The sequence below is a fragment of the Pristiophorus japonicus genome, chromosome 23, assembly GCF_044704955.1.
Source record: "Pristiophorus japonicus isolate sPriJap1 chromosome 23, sPriJap1.hap1, whole genome shotgun sequence".
NCBI lineage: Eukaryota > Metazoa > Chordata > Chondrichthyes > Pristiophoridae > Pristiophorus > Pristiophorus japonicus.
In genome coordinates this window covers 20,133,878-20,156,320 of record NC_091999.1, presented here as the reverse complement: position 1 = coordinate 20,156,320, position 22,443 = coordinate 20,133,878, and the positions used below count along the sequence as shown (strand labels likewise).

At 43.4% G+C, this 22,443-nt stretch overlaps 8 non-coding genes across 8 annotated transcripts; all 8 read right to left on the bottom strand.

Annotated features, from left to right (window-relative positions):
* Nucleotides 1-2,833: 2,833 nt before the first annotated feature.
* On the bottom strand, nucleotides 2,834-2,916 carry trnal-uaa (transfer RNA leucine (anticodon UAA)). Its single transcript has one exon. It is a non-coding gene; the product is annotated as a tRNA-Leu (tRNA).
* A 2,310-nt stretch (nucleotides 2,917-5,226) lies between these two features.
* trnal-uaa (transfer RNA leucine (anticodon UAA)) lies at nucleotides 5,227-5,309 on the bottom strand. Its single transcript has one exon. It is a non-coding gene; the product is annotated as a tRNA-Leu (tRNA).
* A 2,324-nt stretch (nucleotides 5,310-7,633) lies between these two features.
* trnal-uaa (transfer RNA leucine (anticodon UAA)) lies at nucleotides 7,634-7,716 on the bottom strand. The gene has a single exon. It is a non-coding gene; the product is annotated as a tRNA-Leu (tRNA).
* Nucleotides 7,717-12,447: 4,731 nt separating this feature from the next.
* trnal-uaa (transfer RNA leucine (anticodon UAA)) lies at nucleotides 12,448-12,530 on the bottom strand. The gene has a single exon. It is a non-coding gene; the product is annotated as a tRNA-Leu (tRNA).
* Nucleotides 12,531-14,854: 2,324 nt separating this feature from the next.
* trnal-uaa (transfer RNA leucine (anticodon UAA)) lies at nucleotides 14,855-14,937 on the bottom strand. The gene has a single exon. It is a non-coding gene; the product is annotated as a tRNA-Leu (tRNA).
* A 2,324-nt stretch (nucleotides 14,938-17,261) lies between these two features.
* trnal-uaa (transfer RNA leucine (anticodon UAA)) lies at nucleotides 17,262-17,344 on the bottom strand. The gene has a single exon. It is a non-coding gene; the product is annotated as a tRNA-Leu (tRNA).
* Nucleotides 17,345-19,663: 2,319 nt separating this feature from the next.
* trnal-uaa (transfer RNA leucine (anticodon UAA)) lies at nucleotides 19,664-19,746 on the bottom strand. Its single transcript has one exon. It is a non-coding gene; the product is annotated as a tRNA-Leu (tRNA).
* Nucleotides 19,747-22,067: 2,321 nt separating this feature from the next.
* On the bottom strand, nucleotides 22,068-22,150 carry trnal-uaa (transfer RNA leucine (anticodon UAA)). Its single transcript has one exon. It is a non-coding gene; the product is annotated as a tRNA-Leu (tRNA).
* Between the last annotated feature and the right edge of the window lie 293 nt (nucleotides 22,151-22,443).

Below are 22,443 nucleotides of genomic sequence, written 5' to 3'. Positions count from 1 at the left end.
CAGGCGGGGATATTCACCACTTTCCCACGAGGAAGTGATGCGCATGGGTTTTGTCAAAGCAATATTCGAGCTGTGAATAGAACTGGACACCATGAGAAGTCGACAGACACATTGCGAGACAGAGACAAACCGACAAACAGGGAGAGACAGACAGCGAGATCGAGACAACGAGAGACAGCAAGTGTGAGACTGAAAACGAGAGGCAGACTGAGTGAGAAAAAGACTCTCAAACACATACATCTAAATAAATCTGTGTGTGTGATCTATAAAGAGAAAGAGGGAAAGAGTGAGAGAAAGACAATCATAAAGAAAGTGACAAGGAGAGAGACAGATGGAGAGAGAGCGACAGATCGACAGAGAGACAAAGAAATAAAAATAAAATGTTGGAAATTCTCAGCAGGTTAGAGACAGGAACTACCAGCGACAGGCAAAGAGAGACAGGCAGGCAGAGACATAGATAGACAGAGATGATGGGAAAGAGTGAGACAGTCAGACAGAGACTGAGAGAATCCCATTGGAACACAACTGGACACCGTGAGAAAGAGACAAGCACATTGAGAGACACAAACAAACAGCAAAACAGTGAGAAACTGACAGCGAGGTAGAGACAGAGAGAGACAGAAAGTTTGAGACTGAGAGTTAGGGTCAGACTGAGTGAGGCAAAGACTCAAACACATATATATACAGAGATGTGTTTGTGTGATTTATAAAGAGAGGGAGGGAAAGAGTGAGAGAAAGACAGGGACAAGGAGAGAGACAAAGAGGGAGACAGATTGAGAGAAAGATAAATAGAGAGAGAGAGACATCGAGACAAAAACAGAAAATGATGGAAATACTCATCAGGTTAGAGACAGGGACGAGCAGAGACAGGCAAAGACAGAGATGATGGGAAAGAACGAGACAGTCAGACAGAGAGTATGACAGAATCCCATTGGAACAGAACTGGATACCGTGTGAAGGAGACAGAGTCAAGCAGAGAAACAGGGACAGACAACATGAATCAGAGAGAGGCAGACTGAGAGAGACAAGACTCAAACACACAAATACATATACAGCTCTCTAAAGACAGAGCGACAGGCAGAGACTGAGCGATACAGACACATTTCGCAATTTCATTTCATTATCTGCTCAGATTGTCAACGAGCAACAGAAAAATGCAAATGCAACAGATGAAAATCAGTTATCACTGAGCAGAATGGGAGAAATCACTGTTTAATTAAGTAATTACCTGGAGTGGGATTCGAACCCACGCGGGTATGAACCTATTGGATCTTAAGCCCAACGCCTTAACCACTCGGCAATTCTGGTGCCGTCAGCGATTGGATTCTGTCTATGTGAGAATCTGGGCTTCAACTCCACCTCCACAGACACACACAAACACATCGGGTTTCAGGGAGGATTTCCGAACATTTTTCGGAATATTGACACGGGGGCAACTCTCCTATTCTTTTTCGAGTAATGCTCTGGGACCTCTAACAACCACCCGAGTGCGCAGACGGAGCTTCAATTTAACATTTCATCCGAAAGTCAACAGTTTCAACACTGCAAAATTCCCCAAGTGCTGCAGTTGAGAGTTAGCCAAGATGAAATGCTCAAGTCTCAGGAGTGCGACATGAACACACAAACTCCTGATTCAGTCAAGAATGCTGCCACTGAACCAAAGCTGAGACAAAAGTTCACAGCCATATTATTTTCCCAAGCCTTTTTTTTAAGTTCCAGGACATACCAAATTCATGGTGATGATTTCCACAGACAGTTGCACATACACATAGACATTTTTACAGATAGACAGACACAGAGACATACACACAAAAAGGAGAGGCATACTGAGTGAGAAAAAGACTCAAACGCATTGAGATACAGAGGTTTGTGTGTGAGATCTATAAAGAGAGAGAGGGATAGAATGAGAGAAAACAATGATAAAGACAGTGGCAAGGAGAGATACAGATAGAGAGAGAGATATAGAGAAAAAACAGAAAATGATGGAAATATTTATCAGGATAGAGACAGGCACTAACAGAGACAGACAAAGAGAGACAGACAGGCAGAGACATAGACAGACAGAGATGATGGGAAAGAGTGAGACAGTCAGAAAGAGAGACTGAGAAAATCCGATTGGAACAGAACTGGACACCGTGAGAAACAGAGACAAAGACGAAAACAGGGAGTGACAGACAGTGAGATAGAGACAGAGAGAGACAGGAAGTTTGAGACTGAGACGGAGGGTCAGACTGAGTGAGACAAAGACTTGAAAACACGTACACAGAGATGTGTTTGCGTGCTCCAAAAAGAGAGGGAGGCAAATAGTGATGGAATGACAAGAAAAAGCCAGGGACAAAGAGAGAGACAAAGAGGGAGACAGATAGAGAGAAAGACAGATAGAGAGAGAGAGACAAAGAGGCAAAAACAGAAAATGATGGAAATACTCATCAGGTTAGAGGCAGGGAGTAACAGAGACAGGCAAATACATGGACAGACAGAGATGATGTGAAGAGAGAGACAGTCAGACAGAGAGTCTGATAGAATCCATTTGGAACAGAACTTGACACCATCAGAAAGAGACAGATTGAGCAACAGAGGCAAACAGAGTAAAAGGGATAAACAGAGTGAATCAGAGAGAGGCAGACTGATACAGACAGAGACTCAAATACACAAACACATACACAGCTCTCCAAAGAGAGAGGGGCAGAGACAAAGCGACACAGATACATTTCACAATTTCATTTCATTATCTGCTCAGAGTGTCACCGAGCTACAGAAAAATGCAAATGCAACAGATGAAAATCAGTTATCACTGAGCAGAATGGGAGAAATCACTGTTTAATTAAGTAATTACCAGGAGTGGGGTTCGAACCCACGCGGGTATTAACCCATTGGATCTTAAGCCCAACGCATTAACCACTCGGCCATCCTGGTCTCGTCAGCGATTGGATTCTGTCTCTGTGAGAATCTGGGCTTCAAATCCACCCCCACAGACACACACAAATACGAAGGGTTTCAGGGAGCATTTCCGATCATTTTTAGCAATATTGACACAGGGGCAACTCTCCTATTCTTTTTCGAGTAATGCTCTGGGATCTCTCACAACCACCCGAGTGCGCAGACGGAGCTTCAATTTAACATTTCATCCGAAAGTCAACAGTTTCAACACTGCAAAATTCCCCAAGTGCTGCAGTTGAGAGTTAGCCAAGATTATATGCTCAAGTCTCAGGAGTGCGACTTGAACACACAAACTCGTGATTCAGTCAAGAATTCTGCCACTGAACCAAAGCTGAGACAAAAGTTCACAGCCATATTACTTTCCCCAAGTCTTTTTTTTAAGTTCCAGGATATACCAAATTCATGGTGATGATTTCCATAGACAGTTGCACATACACACAGACATTTTTACAGATAGACAGACACAGAGACACACACACACAAATTTACACGCACCAACGGACATGCACAGATGCCTTAGACATCTCGAGGGATAGACAGGCTGAATCAATGTCGCAACTTTGGCTGATTTTTGCGATTTTCTATCCGTAAGTATCGTGAATATTGCAGATTAATGAAAGAAAGAAAACAGCGGCGGCATTGAAAGGTGTGGAACGTTGTTCCGTCTATCTCAGAATCAGTTTTGCAGGGACCTGGTTAAATTGTCAAACAGAATGAAATATGCTGAGAAACGGAGTCGGCAGGATTCAAATCTATGCGGGGAAACCAGAATGGATTTTTAGTCTATGGCCTTAACCACTAGGCCACGACTACTGGTCGCTGCCTTTTTAAATGTTACTCATTTAAAACTCAACCATCCATCTCTGTGCAGCAGACGGCCACAGAATCGTGAAGAAGCCACCGTTTGCTCGAAATCTGGAAGAGGGTGTATTGTTGCTGCTCCATATTGCTCTGGAACTTTTTAATATGAATCTATACCAAGAAACAGAAGAAAAATTCTGCCTTTAGTAAAATGCAGCCTCCCCGTTAGGGAATTGAACCGTGGTCTACCGTGTGACACGTGGGGATATTCACCACTTTCCCACGAGGAATTGATGCGCATGGGTTTTGTCAATGCAATATTCGAGCTGTGAATAGAACTGGACACCATGAAAAGTCGACAGACACATTGAGAGACAGCGTCAAACCGACAAACAGGGAGAGACAGACAGCGAGATCGAGACAACGAGAGACAGCAAGTGTGAGACTGAAAACGAGAGGCAGACTGAGTGAGAAAAAGACTCTCAAACACATACATCTAAAGAGATCTGTGTGTGTGATCTATAAAGAGAAAGAGGGAAAGAGTGAGAGAAAGACAATCATAAAGACAGTGACAAGGAGAGAGACAGATGGAGAGAGAGCGACAGATAGACAGAGAGACAAAGAAATAAAAAGAAAATGTTGGAAATTCTCAGCAGGGTAGAGACAGGAACTACAAGCGACAGGCAAAGAGAGACAGGCAGGCAGAGACATAGATAGACAGAGATGATGGGAAAGAGTGAGACAGTCAGACAGAGAGACTGAGAGAATCCCATTGGAACACAACTGGACACCGTGAGAAAGAGACAGGCACATTGAGAGACAGAGACAAACAGCGAAACAGGGAGAAACAGAGAGCGAGGTAGAGACAGAGAGAGACAGAAAGTTTGAGACTGAGAGTTAGGGTCAGACTGAGTGAGGCAAAGACTCAAACACATACATGTACAGAGATGTGTTTGTGTGATTTATAAAGAGATGGTGGGAAAGAGTGAGAGAAAGACAGGGACAAGGAGAGAGACAAAGAGGGAGACAGATAGAGAGAAAGATAAATAGAGAGAGAGAGACATAGAGACAAAAACAGAAAATGATGGAAATACTCATCAGGTTAGAGACAGGGACGAGCAGAGACAGGCAAAGACAGAGATGATGGGAAAGAACGAGACAGTCAGACAGAGAGTATGACAGAATCCCATTGGAACACAACTGGATACCGTGTGAAGGAGACAGATTGAGAGACAGAGAGAAACAGAGAAACAGGGACAGACAGAGTGAATCAGAGAGAGGCAGACTGAGAGAGACAAAGACTCAAACACACAAATACATATACAGCTCTCTAAAGAGAGAGCGAGAGGCAGAGTCTGAGCGATACAGATACATTTCACAATTTCATTTCATTATCTGCTCAGATTGTCACCGAGTTGAAGAAAAATGGAAATGCAACAGATATCACTGAACAAAATGGGAGAAATCACTGTTTAATTAAGCAATTGCCAGGAGTGGGTTTCGAACCCACGCGGATATAAACTCATTGGATTTTAAGGCCAACGCCTTAACCACTCGGCCATCTTGGTGCCGTCAGCAATTGGATTCTGTTTATGTGAGAATCTGGGCTTCAACTCCACCGCCACAGACACACACAAACACATCGGGTTTCAGGGAGCATTTCCGAAAATTTTTCGGAATATTGACACGGGGGCAACTCTCCTATTCTTTTTCGAGTAATGCTCTGGGACCTCTCACAATCACCCGAGTGCGCAGACGGAGCTTCAATTTAACATTTCATCCGAAAGTCAACAGTTTCAACAATGTAAAATTCCCCAAGTGCTGCAGTTGTGTGTTAGCCAAGATTATATGCTCAAGTCTCAGGAGTGCGACTTGAACACACAAACTCCTGATTCAGTCAAGAATGCTGCCACTGAACCAAAGCTTAGACAAAAGTTTACAGCCATAATACTTTCCCCAAGTCTTTTTTTTAAGTTCCAGGACATACCAAACTCATGGTGATGATTTCCACAGACAGTTGCACATACACATAGACATTTTTACAGATATACAGACACAGAGACACACACACAAAAATGTACATGCACCAACGGACATGCACAGATGCCTTAGACATCTTGAGGGATAGACAGGCTGAATCACTGTCGCAACTTTGTCTGATTTTTGCGATTTTCTATCCGTATGTATCGTGAGAATTGCAGATTAATGAAAGAAAGAAAACAGCGGCGGCATTGAAAGGTGTGGGACGTTGTCCCGTCTATCTCAGAATCAGTTTTGCAGGGACCTGATTAAGTTGTCCAACAGAATGAAATATGCTGAGAAACGGAGTTGGCAGAATTCAAATCGATGCGGGGAACCCCGAATAGGTTTTTCGTTTATGGCCTTAACCACTGGGCCACGACTGCAGGCTCGCTGCCTTTTTAAATGTTACTCAGTTAAAACTCAATTATCCATCTCTGTGCAGCAGACGGCCACAGAATCGTGAAAAAGTCACCGTTTGCTAAAAATCTGGAAGAGGCTGTATCTTTCCTGCTCTATATTGCTCTGGAACTTTTTAATATGAATCTATACCAAGAAAAAGAAGCAAAATTCTGCCTTTTGTAAAATGCAGCCTCCCCGTTAGGGAATTGAACCGTGGTCTCCCGTGTGACAGGTGGGCATATTCACCACTTTCCCACGAGGAATTGATGCGCATGGGTGTTGTCAAAGCAATATTCGAGCTGTGAATAGATCTGGACACCATGAGAAGTCGACAGACACATTGCGAGACAGAGATAAACCGACAAACAGGGAGAGACAGACAGCGAGATCGTGACAACGAGAGACAGCAAGTGTGAGATTGAAAACGAGAGGCAGACTGAGTGAGAAAAAGACTCTCAAACACATACATCTAAAGAGATCTGTGTGTGTGATCTATAAAGAGAAAGAGGGAAAGAGTGAGAGAAAGACAATCATAAATAAAGTGACAAGGAGAGAGACAGATGGAGAGAGAGCGACAGATAGACAGAGAGACATAGAAATAAAAAGAAAATGTTGGAAATTCTCAGCAGGTTAGAGACAGGAACTACCAGCGACAGGCAAAGAGAGACAGGCAGGCAGAGACATAGATAGACAGAGATGATGGGAAAGAGTGAGTCAGTCAGACAGAGAGATTGAGAGAATCCCATTGGAACACAACTGGACACCGTGAGAAAGAGACAGGCACATTGAGAGACAGAGAAAAACAGCGAAACAAGGAGAAACAGACAGCGAGGTAGAGACAGAGAGAGACAGGAAGTTTGAGACTCAGAGTTAGGGTCAGACTGAGTGAGGCAAAGACTCAAACACATACATATACAGAGATGTGTTTGTGTGATTTATAAAGAGAGGGAGGTAAAGAGTGAGAGAAAGACAGGGACAAGGAGAGAGACAAAGAGGGAGACAGATAGAGAAAAAGATAAATAGAGAGAGAGAGACATCGAGACAAAAACAGAAAATGATGGAAATACTCATCAGGTTAGAGACAGGGACGAGCAGAGACTGGCAAAGACATAGATGATGGGAAAGAACGAGACAGTCAGACAGAGAGTATGACAGAATCCCATTGGAACAGAACTGGATACCGTGTGAAGCAGACAGATTGAGAGACAGAGACAAACAGAGAAACAGGGAAAGACAGAGTGAATCAGAGAGAGGCAGACTGAGAGAGCCAAAGACTCTCAAACACACAAATACATATACAGCTCTCGAAAGAGAGAGCGAGAGGCAGAGACTGATCGATACAGATACATTTCACAATTTCATTTCATTATCTGCTCAGATTGTCACCGAGCTACAGAAAAATGCAAATGCAACAGATGAAAATCAGTTATCACTGAGCAGAAGGGGAGAAATCACTGTTTAATTAAGTAATTACCAGGAGTGGGGTTCGAACCCACGCGGATATAAACCCATTGGATCTTAAGCCCAACGCCTTAACCACTCGGCCATCCTTGTGCTGTCAGCAATTGGGTTCTGTCTATGTGAGAATCTGGGCTTCAACTCCACCTCCACAGACACACACAAATGCATCGGGTTTCAGGGAGTATTTCCGAACATTTTTCGGAATATTGACACGGGGACAACTTTCATATTCTTTTTCGAGTAATGCTCTGGGACCTCTCACAATTACCCGAGTGCGCAGACGGAGCTTCAATTTAACATTTCATCCGAAAGTCAACAGTTTCAACAATGCAAAATTCCCCAAGTGCTGCAGTTGTGTGTTAGCCAAGATTATATGCTCAAGTCTCAGGAGTGCGACTTGAACACACAAACTCCTGATTCAGTCAAGAATGCTGCCACTGAACCAAAGCTTAGACAAAAGTTTACAGCCATAATACTTTCCCCAAGTCTTTTTTTTAAGTTCCAGGACATACCAAATTCATGGTGATGATTTCCACAGACAGTTGCACATACACACAGACATTTTTACAGATATACAGACACAGAGACACACACACAAAAATGTAAGCGCACCAACGGACATGCACAGATGCCTTAGACATCTTGAGGGATAGACAGGCTGAATCACTGTCGCAACTTTGTCTGATTTTTGCGATTTTCTATCCGTATGTATCGTGAGAATTGAAGATTAATGAAAGAAAGAAAACAGCGGCGGCATTGAAAGGTGTGGGACGTTGTCCCGTCTATCTCAGAATCAGTTTTGCAGGGACCTGATTAAGTTGTCCAACAGAATGAAATATGCTGAGAAACGGAGTTGGCAGAATTCAAATCGATGCGGGGAACCCCGAATAGGTTTTTCGTTTATGACCTTAACCACCTGGCCACGACTGCAGGCTCGCTGCCTTTTTAAATGTTACTCAGTTAAAACTCAACTATCCATCTCTGTGCAGCAGACGGCCACAGAATCGTGAAAAAGTCACCGTTTGCTAAAAATCTGGAAGAGGCGGTATCTTTGCTGCTCTATATTGCTCTGGAACTTTTTAATATGAATCTATGCCAAGAAACAGAAGCAAAATTCTGCCTTTTGTAAAATGCAGCCTCCCCGTTAGGGAATTGAACCGTGGTCTCCCGTGTGACAGGTGGGGATATTCACCACTTTTCCACAAGGAATTGATGCGCATGGGTTTTGTCAAAGCAATATTCGAGCTGTGAATAGATGTGGACACCATGAGAAGTCGACAGACACATTGAGAGACAGAGACAAACCGACAAACAAGGAGAGACAGACAGCGAGATCGAGACAACGAGAGAGAGCAAGTGTGAGACTGAAAGCGAGAGGCAGACTGAGTGAGAAAAAGACTCTCAAACACATACATCTAAAGAGATCTGTGTGTGTGATCTATAAAGAGAAAGAGTGAAAGAGTGAGAGAAAGACAATCATAAAGACAGTGACAAGGAGAGAGACAGATGGAGAGAGAGCGACAGATAGACAGAGAGACAAAGAAATAAAAAGAAAATGTTGGAAATTCTCAGCAGGTTAGAGAGGGGAACTACCAGCGACAGGCAAAGAGAGACAGGCAGGCAGAGACATAGATAGACAGAGATGATGGGAAAGAGTGAGACAGTCAGACAGAGAGAATGAGAGAATCCCATTGGAACACAACTGGACAACGTGAGAAAGAGACAGGCACATTGAGAGACAGAGACAAACAGTGAAACAGAGAGAAACAGACAGCGAGGTAGAGACAGAGAGAGACAGAAAGTTTGAGACTGTGAGGGAGGGTCAGACTGAGTGAGGCAAAGACTCAAACACATACATATACAGAGATGTGTTTGTGTGATTTATAAAGAGAGGGAGGGAAAGATTGAGAGAAAGACAGGGACAAGGAGAGAGACAAAGAGGGAGACAGATAGAGAGAAAGATAAATAGAGAGAGAGAGACATCGAGACAAAAACAGAAAATGATGGAAATACTCATCAGGTTAGAGACAGGGACGAGCAGAGACTGGCAAAGACATAGATGATGGGAAAGAACGAGACAGTCAGACAGAGAGTATGACAGAATCCCATTGGAACAGAACTGGATACCGTCTGAAGCAGACAGATTGAGAGACAGAGACAAACAGAGAAACAGGGAAAGACAGAGTGAATCAGAGAGAGGCAGACTGAGAGAGCCAAAGACTCTCAAACACACAAATACATATACAGCTCTCGAAAGAGAGAGCGAGAGGCAGAGACTGATCGATACAGATACATTTCACAATTTCAATTCATTATCTGCTCAGATTGTCACCGAGCTACAGAAAAATGCAAATGCAACAGATGAAAATCAGTTATCACTGAGCAGAATGGGAGAAATCACTGTTTAATTAAGTAATTACCAGGAGTGGGGTTAGAATCCACGCGGATATAAACCCATTGGATCTTAAGCCCAACGCCTTAATCACTCGGCCATCCTGGTGTTGTCAGCAATTGGGTTCTGTCTATGTGAGAATCTGGGCTTCAACTCCACCTCCACAGACACACACAAATGCATCGGGTTTCAGGGAGTATTTCCGAAAATTTTTCGGAATATTGACACGGGGGCAACTTTCATATTCTTTTTCGAGTAATGCTCTGGGACCTCTCACAATCACCCGAGTGCGCAGACGGAGCTTCAATTTAACATTTCATCCGAAAGTCAACAGTTTCAACAATGCAAAATTCCCCAAGTGCTGCAGTTGTGTGTTAGCCAAGATTATATGCTCAAGTCTCAGGAGTGCGACTTGAACACACAAACTCCTGATTCAGTCAAGAATGCTGCCACTGAACCAAAGCTTAGACAAAAGTTTACAGCCATAATACTTTCCCCAAATCTTTTTTTTAAGTTCCAGGACATACCAAATTCATGGTGATGATTTCCACAGACAGTTGCACATACACATAGACATTTTTACAGATATACAGACACAGAGACACACACACAAAAATGTACACGCACCAACGGACATGCACAGATGGCTTAGACATCTTGAGGGATAGACAGGCTGAATCACTGTCGCAACTTTGTCTGATTTTTGCGATTTTCTATCCGTATGTATCGTGAGAATTGCAGATTAATGAAAGAAAGAAAACAGCGGCGGCATTGAAAGGTGTGGGACGTTGTCCCGTCTATCTCAGAATCAGTTTTGCAGGGACCTGATTAAGTTGTCCAACAGAATGAAATATGCTGAGAAACGGAGTTGGCAGAATTCAAATCGATGCGGGGAACCCCGAATAGGTTTTTCGTTTATGGCCTTAACCACTGGGCCACGACTGCAGGCTCGCTGCCTTTTTAAATGTTACTCAGTTAAAACTCAACTATCCATCTCTGTGCAGCAGACGGCCACAGAATCGTGAAAAAGTCACCGTTTGCTAATAATCTGGAAGAGGCTGTATCTTTGCTGCTCTATATTGCTCTGGAACTTTTTAATATGAATCTATACCAAGAAACAGAAGCAAAATTCTGCCTTTTGTAAAATGCAGCCTCCCCGTTAGGGAATTGAACCGTGCTCTCCCGTGTGACAGGTGGGGATATTCACCACTTTCCCACGAGGAATTGATGCGCATGGGTTTTGTCAAAGCAATATTCGAGCTGTGAATAGATGTGGACACCATGAGAAGTCGACAGACACATTGAGAGACAGAGACAAACCGACAAACAGGGAGAGACAGACAGCGAGATCGAGACAACGAGAGACAGCAAGTGTGAGACTGAAAACGAGAGGCAGACTGAGTGAGAAAAAGACTCTCAAACACATACATCTAAAGAGATCTGTGTGTGTGATCTATAAAGAGAAAGAGTGAAAGAGTGAGAGAAAGACAATCATAAAGACAGTGACAAGGAGAGAGACAGATGGAGAGAGAGCGACAGATAGACAGAGAGACAAAGAAATAAAAAGAAAATGTTGGAAATTCTCAGCAGGTTAGAGAGGGGAACTACCAGCGACAGGCAAAGAGAGACAGGCAGGCAGAGACATAGATAGACAGAGATGATGGGAAAGAGTGAGACAGTCAGACAGAGAGAATGAGAGAATCCCATTGGAACACAACTGGACAACGTGAGAAAGAGACAGGCACATTGAGAGACAGAGACAAACAGTGAAACAGAGAGAAACAGACAGCGAGGTAGAGACAGAGAGAGACAGAAAGTTTGAGACTGTGAGGGAGGGTCAGACTGAGTGAGGCAAAGACTCAAACACATACATATACAGAGATGTGTTTGTGTGATTTATAAAGAGAGGGAGCGAAAGATTGAGAGAAAGACAGGGACAAGGAGAGAGACAAAGAGGGAGACAGATAGAGAGAAAGATAAATAGAGAGAGAGAGACATCGAGATAAAAACAGAAAATGATGGAAATACTCATCAGGTTAGAGACAGGGACGAGCAGAGACTGGCAAAGACATAGATGATGGGAAAGAACGAGACAGTCAGACAGAGAGTATGACAGAATCCCATTGGAACAGAACTGGATACCGTGTGAAGCAGACAGATTGAGAGACAGAGACAAACAGAGAAACAGGGAAAGACAGAGTGAATCAGAGAGAGGCAGACTGAGAGAGACAAAGACTCTCAAACACACAAATACAAATACAGCTCTCTAAAGAGAGAGCGAGAGGCAGAGAGTGATCGATACAGATACATTTCACAATTTCATTTCATTATCTGCTCAGATTGTCACCGAGCTACAGAAAAATGCAAATGCAACAGATGAAAATCAGTTATCACTGAGCAGAATGGGAGAAATCACTGTTTAATTAAGTAATTACCAGGAGTGGGGTTCGAACCCACGCGGATACAAACACATTGGATCTTAAGCCCAACGCCTTAACCACTCGGCCATCCTGGTGCTGTCAGCAATTGGGTTCTGTCTATGTGAGAATCTGGGCTTCAACTCCACCTCCACAGACACACACAAATGCATCGGGTTTCAGGGAGTATTTCCGAACATTTTTCGGAATATTGACACGGGGGCAACTTTCATATTCTTTTTCGAGTAATGCTCTGGGACCTCTCACAATCACCCGAGTGCGCAGACGGAGCTTCAATTTAACATTTCATCCGAAAGTCAACAGTTTCAACAATGCAAAATTCCCCAGGTGCTGCAGTTGTGTGTTAGCCAAGATTATATGCTCAAGTCTCAGGAGTGCGACTTGAACACACAAACTCCTGATTCAGTCAAGAATGCTGCCACTGAACCAAAGCTTAGACAAAAGTTTACAGCCATAATACTTTCCCCAAGTCTTTTTTTTAAGTTCCAGGACATACCAAATTCATGGTGATGATTTCCACAGACAGTTGCACATACACATAGACATTTTTACAGATATACAGACATAGAGACACACACACAAAAATGTACACGCACCAACGGACATGCACAGATGCCTTAGACATCTTGAGGGATAGACAGGCTGAATCACTGTCGCAACTTTGTCTGATTTTTGCGATTTTCTATCCGTATGTATCGTGAGAATTGCAGATTAATGAAAGAAAGAAAACAGCGGCGGCATTGAAATGTGTGGGACGTTGTCCCGTCTATCTCAGAATCAGTTTTGCAGGGACCTGATTAAGTTGTCCAACAGAATGAAATATGCTGAGAAACGGAGTTGGCAGAATTCAAATCGATGCGGGGAACCCCGAATAGGTTTTTCGTTTATGGCCTTAACCACTGGGCCACGACTGCAGGCTCGCTGCCTTTTTAAATGTTACTCAGTTAAAACTCAACTATCCATCTCTGTGCAGCAGACGGCCACAGAATCGTGAAAAAGTCACCGTTTGCTAAAAATCTGGAAGAGGCTGTATCTTTGCTGCTCTATATTGCTCTGGAACTTTTTAATATGAATCTATGCCAAGAAACAGAAGCAAAATTCTGCCTTTTGTAAAATGCAGCCTCCCCGTTAGGGAATTGAACCGTGGTCTCCCGTGTGACAGGTGGGGATATTCACCACTTTCCCACGAGGAATTGATGCGCATGGGTTTTGTCAAAGCAATATTCGAGTAATGAATAGATGTGGACACCATGAGAAGTCGACAGACACATTGAGAGACAGAGACAAACCGACAAACAGGGAGAGACAGACAGCGAGATCGAGACAACGAGAGACAGCAAGTGTGAGACTGAAAACGAGAGGCAGACTGAGTGAGAAAAAGACTCTCAAACACATACATCTAAAGAGATCTGTGTGTGTGATCTATAAAGAGAAAGAGTGAAAGAGTGAGAGAAAGACAATCATAAAGACAGTGACAAGGAGAGAGACAGATGGAGAGAGAGCGACAGATAGACAGAGAGACAAAGAAATAAAAAGAAAATGTTGGAAATTCTCAGCAGGTTAGAGAGGGGAACTACCAGCGACAGGCAAAGAGAGACAGGCAGGCAGAGACATAGATAGACAGAGATGATGGGAAAGAGTGAGACAGTCAGACAAAGAGAATGAGAGAATCCCATTGGAACACAACTGGACAACGTGAGAAAGAGACAGGCACATTGAGAGACAGAGACAAACAGTGAAACAGAGAGAAACAGACAGCGAGGTAGAGACAGAGAGAGACAGAAAGTTTGAGACTGTGATGGAGGGTCAGACAGAGTGAGGCAAAGACTCAAACACATACATATACAGAGATGTGTTTGTGTGATTTATAAAGAGAGGGAGGGAAAGATTGAGAGAAAGACAGGGACAAAGAGAGAGACAAAGAGGGAGACAGATAGAGAGAAAGATAAATAGAGAGAGAGAGACATCGAGACAAAAACAGAAAATGATGGAAATACTCATCAGGTTAGAGACAGGGACGAGCAGAGACTGGCAAAGACATAGATGATGGGAAAGAACGAGACAGTCAGACAGAGAGTATGACAGAATCCCATTGGAACAGAACTGGATACCGTGTGAAGCAGACAGATTGAGAGACAGAGACAAACAGAGAAACAGGGAAAGACAGAGTGAATCAGAGAGAGGCAGACTGAGAGAGCCAAAGACTCTCAAACACACAAATACATATACAGCTCTCGAAAGAGAGAGCGAGAGGCAGAGACTGATCGATACAGATACATTTCACAATTTCAATTCATTATCTGCTCAGATTGTCACCGAGCTACAGAAAAATGCAAATGCAACAGATGAAAATCAGTTATCACTGAGCAGAATGGGAAAAATCACTGTTTAATTAAGTAATTACCAGGAGTGGGGTTAGAACCCACGCGGATATAAACCCATTGGATCTTAAGCCCAACGCCTTAATCACTCGGCCATCCTGGTGTTGTCAGCAATTGGGTTCTGTCTATGTGAGAATCTGGGCTTCAACTCCACCTCCACAGACACACACAAATGCATCAGGTTTCAGGGAGTATTTCCGAAAATTTTTCGGAATATTGACACGGGGGCAACTTTCATATTCTTTTTCGAGTAATGCTCTGGGACCTCTCACAATCACCCGAGTGCGCAGACGGAGCTTCAATTTAACATTTCATCCGAAAGTCAACAGTTTCAACAATGCAAAATTCCCCAAGTGCTGCAGTTGTGTGTTAGCCAAGATTATATGCTCAAGTCTCAGGAGTGCGACTTGAACACACAAACTCCTGATTCAGTCAAGAATGCTGCCACTGAACCAAAGCTTAGACAAAAGTTTACAGCCATAATACTTTCCCCAAGTCTTTTTTTTAAGTTCCAGGACATACCAAATTCATGGTGATGATTTCCACAGACAGTTGCACATACACATAGACATTTTTACAGATATACAGACACAGAGACACACACACAAAAATGTACACGCACCAACGGACATGCACAGATGGCTTAGACATCTTGAGGGATAGACAGGCTGAATCACTGTCGCAACTTTGTCTGATTTTTGCGATTTTCTATCCGTATGTATCGTGAGAATTGCAGATTAATGAAAGAAAGAAAACAGCGGCGGCATTGAAAGGTGTGGGACGTTGTCCCGTCTATCTCAGAATCAGTTTTGCAGGGACCTGATTAAGTTGTCCAACAGAATGAAATATGCTGAGAAACGGAGTTGGCAGAATTCAAATCGATGCGGGGAACCCCGAATAGGTTTTTCGTTTATGGCCTTAACCACTGGGCCACGACTGCAGGCTCGCTGCCTTTTTAAATATTACTCAGTTAAAACTCAACTATCCATCTCTGTGCAAAAGACGGCCACAGAATCGTGAAAAAGTCACCGTTTGCTAAAAATCTGGAAGAGGCTGTATCTTTGCTGCTCTATATTGCTCTTGAACTTTTTAATATGAATCTATACCAAGAAACAGAAGCAAAATTCTGCCTTTTGTAAAATGCAGCCTCCCCGTTAGGGAATTGAACCGTGCTCTCCCGTGTGACAGGTGGGGATATTCACCACTTTCCCACGAGGAATTGATGCGCATGGGTTTTGTCAAAGCAATATTCGAGCTGTGAATAGATGTGGACACCATGAGAAGTCGACAGACACATTGAGAGACAGAGACAAACCGACAAACAGGGAGAGACAGACAGCGAGATCGAGACAACGAGAGACAGCAAGTGTGAGACTGAAAACGAGAGGCAGACTGAGTGAGAAAAAGACTCTCAAACACATACATCTAAAGAGATCTGTGTGTGTGATCTATAAAGAGAAAGAGTGAAAGAGTGAGAGAAAGACAATCATAAAGACAGTGACAAGGAGAGAGACAGATGGAGAGAGAGCGACAGATAGACAGAGAGACAAAGAAATAAAAAGAAAATGTTGGAAATTCTCAGCAGGTTAGAGAGGGGAACTACCAGCGACAGGCAAAGAGAGACAGGCAGGCAGAGACATAGATAGACAGAGATGATGGGAAAGAGTGAGACAGTCAGACAGAGAGAATGAGAGAATCCCATTGGAACACAACTGGACAACGTGAGAAAGAGACAGGCACATTGAGAGACAGAGACAAACAGTGAAACAGAGAGAAACAGACAGCGAGGTAGAGACAGAGAGAGACAGAAAGTTTGAGACTGTGAGGGAGGGTCAGACTGAGTGAGGCAAAGAAACAAACACATACATATACAGAGATGTGTTTGTGTGATTTATAAAGAGAGGGAGGGAAAGATTGAGAGAAAGACAGGGACAAGGAGAGAGACAAAGAGGGAGACAGATAGAGAGAAAGATAAATAGAGAGAGAGAGACATCGAGACAAAAACAGAAAATGATGGAAATACTCATCAGGTTAGAGACAGGGACGAGCAGAGACTGGCAAAGACATAGATGATGGGAAAGAACGAGACAGTCAGACAGAGAGTATGACAGAATCCCATTGGAACAGAACTGGATACCGTGTGAAGCAGACAGATTGAGAGACAGAGACAAACAGAGAAACAGGGAAAGACAGAGTGAATCAGAGAGAGGCAGACTGAGAGAGACAAAGACTCTCAAACACACAAATACATATACAGCTCTCGAAAGAGAGAGCGAGAGGCAGAGACTGATCGATACAGATACATTTCACAATTTCATTTCATGATCTGCTCAGATTGTCACCGAGCTACAGAAAAATGCAAATGCAACAGATGAAAATCAGTTATCACTGAGCAGAATGGGAGAAATCACTATTTAATTAAGTAATTACCAGGAGTGGGGTTCGAACCCACGCGGATATAAACCCATTGGATCTTAAGCCCAACGCCTTAACCACTCGGCCATCCTGGTGCTGTCAGCAATTGGGTTCTGTCTATGTGAGAATCTGGGCTTCAACTCCACCTCCACAGACACACACAAATGCATCGGGTTTCAGGGAGTATTTCCGAACATTTTTCGGAATATTGACACGGGGGCAACTTTCATATTCTTTTTCGAGTAATGCTCTGGGACCTCTCACAACCACCCGAGTTCGCAGACGGAGCTTCAATTTAACATTACATCCGAAAGTCAACAGTTTCAACAATGCAAAATTCCCCAAATGCTGCAGTTGAGTGTTGGTCAAGATTATATGCTCAAGTCTCAGGAGTGCGACTTGAACACACAAACTCCTGATTCAGAAAATAATGCTGCCACTGAAGCAAAGCTGAGACAAATGTTCACAGCCATATTACTTTCCCAAGTCTTTTTTTTAAGTTCCAGGACATACCAAATTCATGGTGATGATTTCCACAGACAGTTGCACATACACATAGACATTTTTACAGATAGACAGACACAGAGACACACACACAATAATGTACACGCACCAACGGACATGCACAGATGCCTTAGACATCTCGAGGGATAGACAGGCTGAATCACTGTCGCAACTTTGGCTGATGTTTGCGTATTTCTATCCGTATGTATCGTGAATATTGCAGATTAATGAATGAAAGAAAATAGCGGCGGCATTGAAAGGTGTGGGACGTTGTTCCGTCTATCTCAGAATCAGTTTTGCAGGGACCTGGTTAAATTGTCAAACAGAATGAAATATGCTGAGAAACGGAGTCGGCAGGATTCAAATCTCTGCAGGGAAACCCGAAAGGATTTTTAGTCTGTGGCCTTAACCAATGGGCCACGACTACTGGCTCGTGCCTTTTTTAATGTTACTCAGTTAAAACTAAACATCCATCTCTGTGCAGCAGACGGCCACAGAATAGTGAAAAAGTCACCGTTTGCTAAAAACCTGGAAGAGGCTGTGTTTTTGCTGCTCTATATTGCTCTGGAACTTTTTAATATGAATCTATATCAAGACACAGAAGCAAGATTCTGCCTTTTATAAAATGCAGCCTCCCTGTTAGGGAATTGAACCGTGCTCTCCCGTGTGACAGGTGGGGATATTCACCACTGTCCCACGAGGAATTGATGCGCATGGGTTTTGTCAAAGCAATATTAGAGCTGTGAATAGAACTGGACACCATGAGAAGTCGACAGACACATTGCGAGACAGAGACAAACCGACAAACAGGGAGAGACAGACAGCGAGATCGAGACAACGAGAGACAGCAAGTGTGAGACTGAAAACGAGAGGCAGACTGAGTGAGAAAAAGACTCCCAAACACATACATCTAACGAGATCTGTGTGTGTGATCTATAAAGAGAAAGTGGGAAAGAGTGAGAGAAAGACAATCATAAAGACAGTGACAAGGAGAGAGACAGATGGAGAGAGAGCGACAGATAGACAGAGAGACAAAGAAATAAAAAGAAAATGTTGGAAATTCTCAGCAGGTTAGAGAGAGGAACTACCAGCGACAGGCAAAGAGAGACAGGCAGGCAGAGACATAGATAGACAGAGATGATGGGAAAGAGTGAGACAGTCAGACAGAGAGACTGAGAGAATCCCATTGGAACACAACTGGACAACGTGAGAAAGAGACAGGCACATTGAGAGACAGAGACAAACAGTGAAACAGAGAGAAACAGACAGCGAGGTAGAGACAGAGAGAGACAGAAAGTTTGAGACTGAGAGTTAGGGTCAGACTGAGTGAGGCAAAGACTCAAACACATACATATACAGAGATGTGTTTGTGTGATTTATAAAGAGAGGGAGGGAAAGAGTGAGAGAAAGACAGGGACAAGGAGAGAGACAAAGAGGGAGACAGATAGAGAGAAAGATAAATAGAGAGAGAGAGACATCGAGACAAAAACAGAAAATGATGGAAATACTCATCAGGTTAGAGACAGGGACGAGCAGAGACAGGCAAAGACATAGATGATGGGAAAGAACGAGACAGTCAGACAGAGAGTATGACAGAATCCCATTGGAACAGAACTGGATACCATGTGAAGGAGACAGATTGAGAGACAGAGACAAACAGAGAAACAGGGACAGACAGAGTGAATCAGAGAGAGGCAGACTGAGAGAGACAAAGACTCAAACACACAAATACATATACAGCTCTCTAAAGACAGAGCGAGAGGCAGAGACTGAGCGATACAGACACATTTCGCAATTTCATTTCATTATCTGCTCAGATTGTCACCGAGCTACAGAAAAATGCAAATGCAACAGATGAAAATCAGTTATCACTGAGCAGAATGGGAGAAATCACTGTTTAATTAAGTAATTACCAGGAGTGGGGTTCGAACCCACGCGGGTATAAACCCATTGGATCTTAGGAACAACGGCTTAACCACTCGGCCATCCTGGTGCCGTCAGCGATTGGATTCTGCCTATGTGAGAATCTGGGCTTCAACTCCACCTCCACAGACACACACAAACACATCGGGTTTCAGGGAGGATTTCCGAACATTTTTCGGAATATTGACACGGGAGCAACTCTCCTATTCTTTTTCGAGGAATGCTCTGGGACCTCTCACAACCACCCGAGTGCGCAGACGGAGCTTCAATTTAACATTTCATCCGAAAGTCAACAGTTTCAACACTGCAAAATTCCCCAAGTGCTGCAGTTGAGTGTTCGCCAAGATTATATGCTCAAGTCTCAGGAGTGCGACTTGAACACACAAACTCCTAATTCAGTCAAGAATGCTGCCACTGAACCAAAGCTGAGACAAAAGTTCACAGCCATATTACTTTCCCAAGTCTTTTTTTTAAGTTCCAGGACATACCAAATTCATGGTGATGATTTCCACAGACAGTTGCACATACACATAGACATTCTTACAGATAGACAGACACAGAGACATACACACATAAATTTACACGCACCAACGGACATGCACAGATGCCTTAGACATCTCGAGGGATAGACATGCTGAATCATTTTCGCAACTTTGGCTGATTTTTGCGATTTTCTCTCCGTATGTATCGTGAATATTGCAGATTAATGAAAGAAAGAAAATAGCGGCGGCATTGAAAGGTGTGGGACGTTGTTCCGTCTATCTCAGAATCAGTTTTGCAGGGACCTGGTTAAATTGTCAAACAGAATGAAATATGCAAAGAAACGGAGTCGGCAGGATTCAAATCTATGCGGGGAAACCCGAATGGATTTTTAGTCTATGGCCTTAACCAATGGGCCACGACTACTGGCTCGTGCCTTTTTAAATGTTACTCAGTTAAAACTTAACCATCCATCTCTGTGCAGCAGACGGCAACAGAATAGTGAAAAAGTCACCGTTGCTAAAAATCTGAAAGAGGCTGTATTTTTGCAGCTCGATATTGCTCTGGAACTTTTTAATATGAATCTATACCAAGAAACATAAGCAAAATTCTGCCTTTTGTAAAATGCAGCCTCCCAGTTAGGGAATTGAACCGTGGTCTCCTGTGTGACAGGCGGGGATATTCACCACTTTCCCACGAGGAATTGATGCGCATGGGTTTTGTCAAAGCAATATTCGAGCTGTGAATAGAACTGGACACCATGAGAAGTCGACAGAAACATTGCGAGACAGAGACAAACCGACAAACAGGGAGAGACAGACAGCGAGATCGAGACAACGAGAGACAGCAAGTGTGAGACTGAAAACGAGAGGCAGACTGAGTGAGAAAAAGACTCTCAAACACATACATCTAAATAAATCTGTGTGTGTGATCTATAAAGAGAAAGAGGGAAAGAGTGAGATAAAGACAATCATAAAGAAAGTGACAAGGAGAGAGACAGATGGAGAGAGAGCGACAGATAGACAGAGAGACAAAGAAATAAAAAGAAAATGTTGGAAATTCTCAGCAGGTTAGAGAGGGGAACTACCAGCGACAGGCAAAGAGAGACAGGCAGGCAGAGACATAGATAGACAGAGATGATGGGAAAGAGTGAGACAGTCAGACAGAGAGACTGAGAGAATCCCATTGGAACACAATTGGACACCGTGAGAAAGAGGCAGGCACATTGAGAGACAGAGACAAACAGCGAAACAGGGAGAAACAGACAGCGAGGTAGAGACAGAGAGAGACAGAAAGTTTGAAACTGTGATTGAGGGTCAGACTGAGTGAGGCAAAGACTCAAACACATACATATACAGAGATGTGTTTGTGTGATTTATAAAGAGAGGGAGGGAAAGATTGAGAGAAAGACAGGGACAAGGAGAGAGACAAAGAGGGAGACAGATAGAGAGAAAGATAAATAGAGAGAGAGAGACATCGAGACAAAAACAGAAAATGATGGAAATACTCATCAGGTTAGAGACAGGGACGAGCAGAGACAGGCAAAGACATAGATGATGGGAAAGAACGAGACAGTCAGACAGAGAGTATGACAGAATCCCATTGGAACAGAACGGGATACCGTGTGAAGCAGACAGATTGAGAGACAGAGACAAACAGAGAAACAGGGAAAGACAGAGTGAATCAGAGAGAGGCAGACTGAGAGAGACAAAGACTCTCAAACACACAAATACATATACAGCTCTCGAAAGAGAGAGCGAGAGGCAGAGACTGAACGATACAGATACATTTCACAATTTCATTTCATTATCTGCTCAGATTGTCACCGAGCTACAGAAAAATGCAAATGCAACAGATGAAAATCAGTTATCACTGAGCAGAATGGGAGAAATCACTGTTTAATTAAGTAATTACCAGGAGTGGAGTTCGAACCCACGCGGGTATTAACCCATTGGATCTTAAGCCCAACGCCTTTACCACTCGGCCATCCTGGTGCCGTCAGCGTTTGGATTCTGTCTATGTGAGAATCTGGGCTTCAACTCCACCTCCACAGACACACACAAACACATCGGGTTTCAGAGAGCATTTCCGAACATTTTTCGGAATATTGACACGGGGGCAACTCTCCTATTCTTTATCGAGCAATGCTCTGGAACCTCACACAACCACCCGAGTGCGCAGACGGAGCTTCAATTTAACATTTCATCCGAAAGTCAACAGGTTCAACAATGCAAAATTCCCCAAGTGCTGCAGTTGAGAGTTAGCCAAGATTATATGCTCAAGTCTC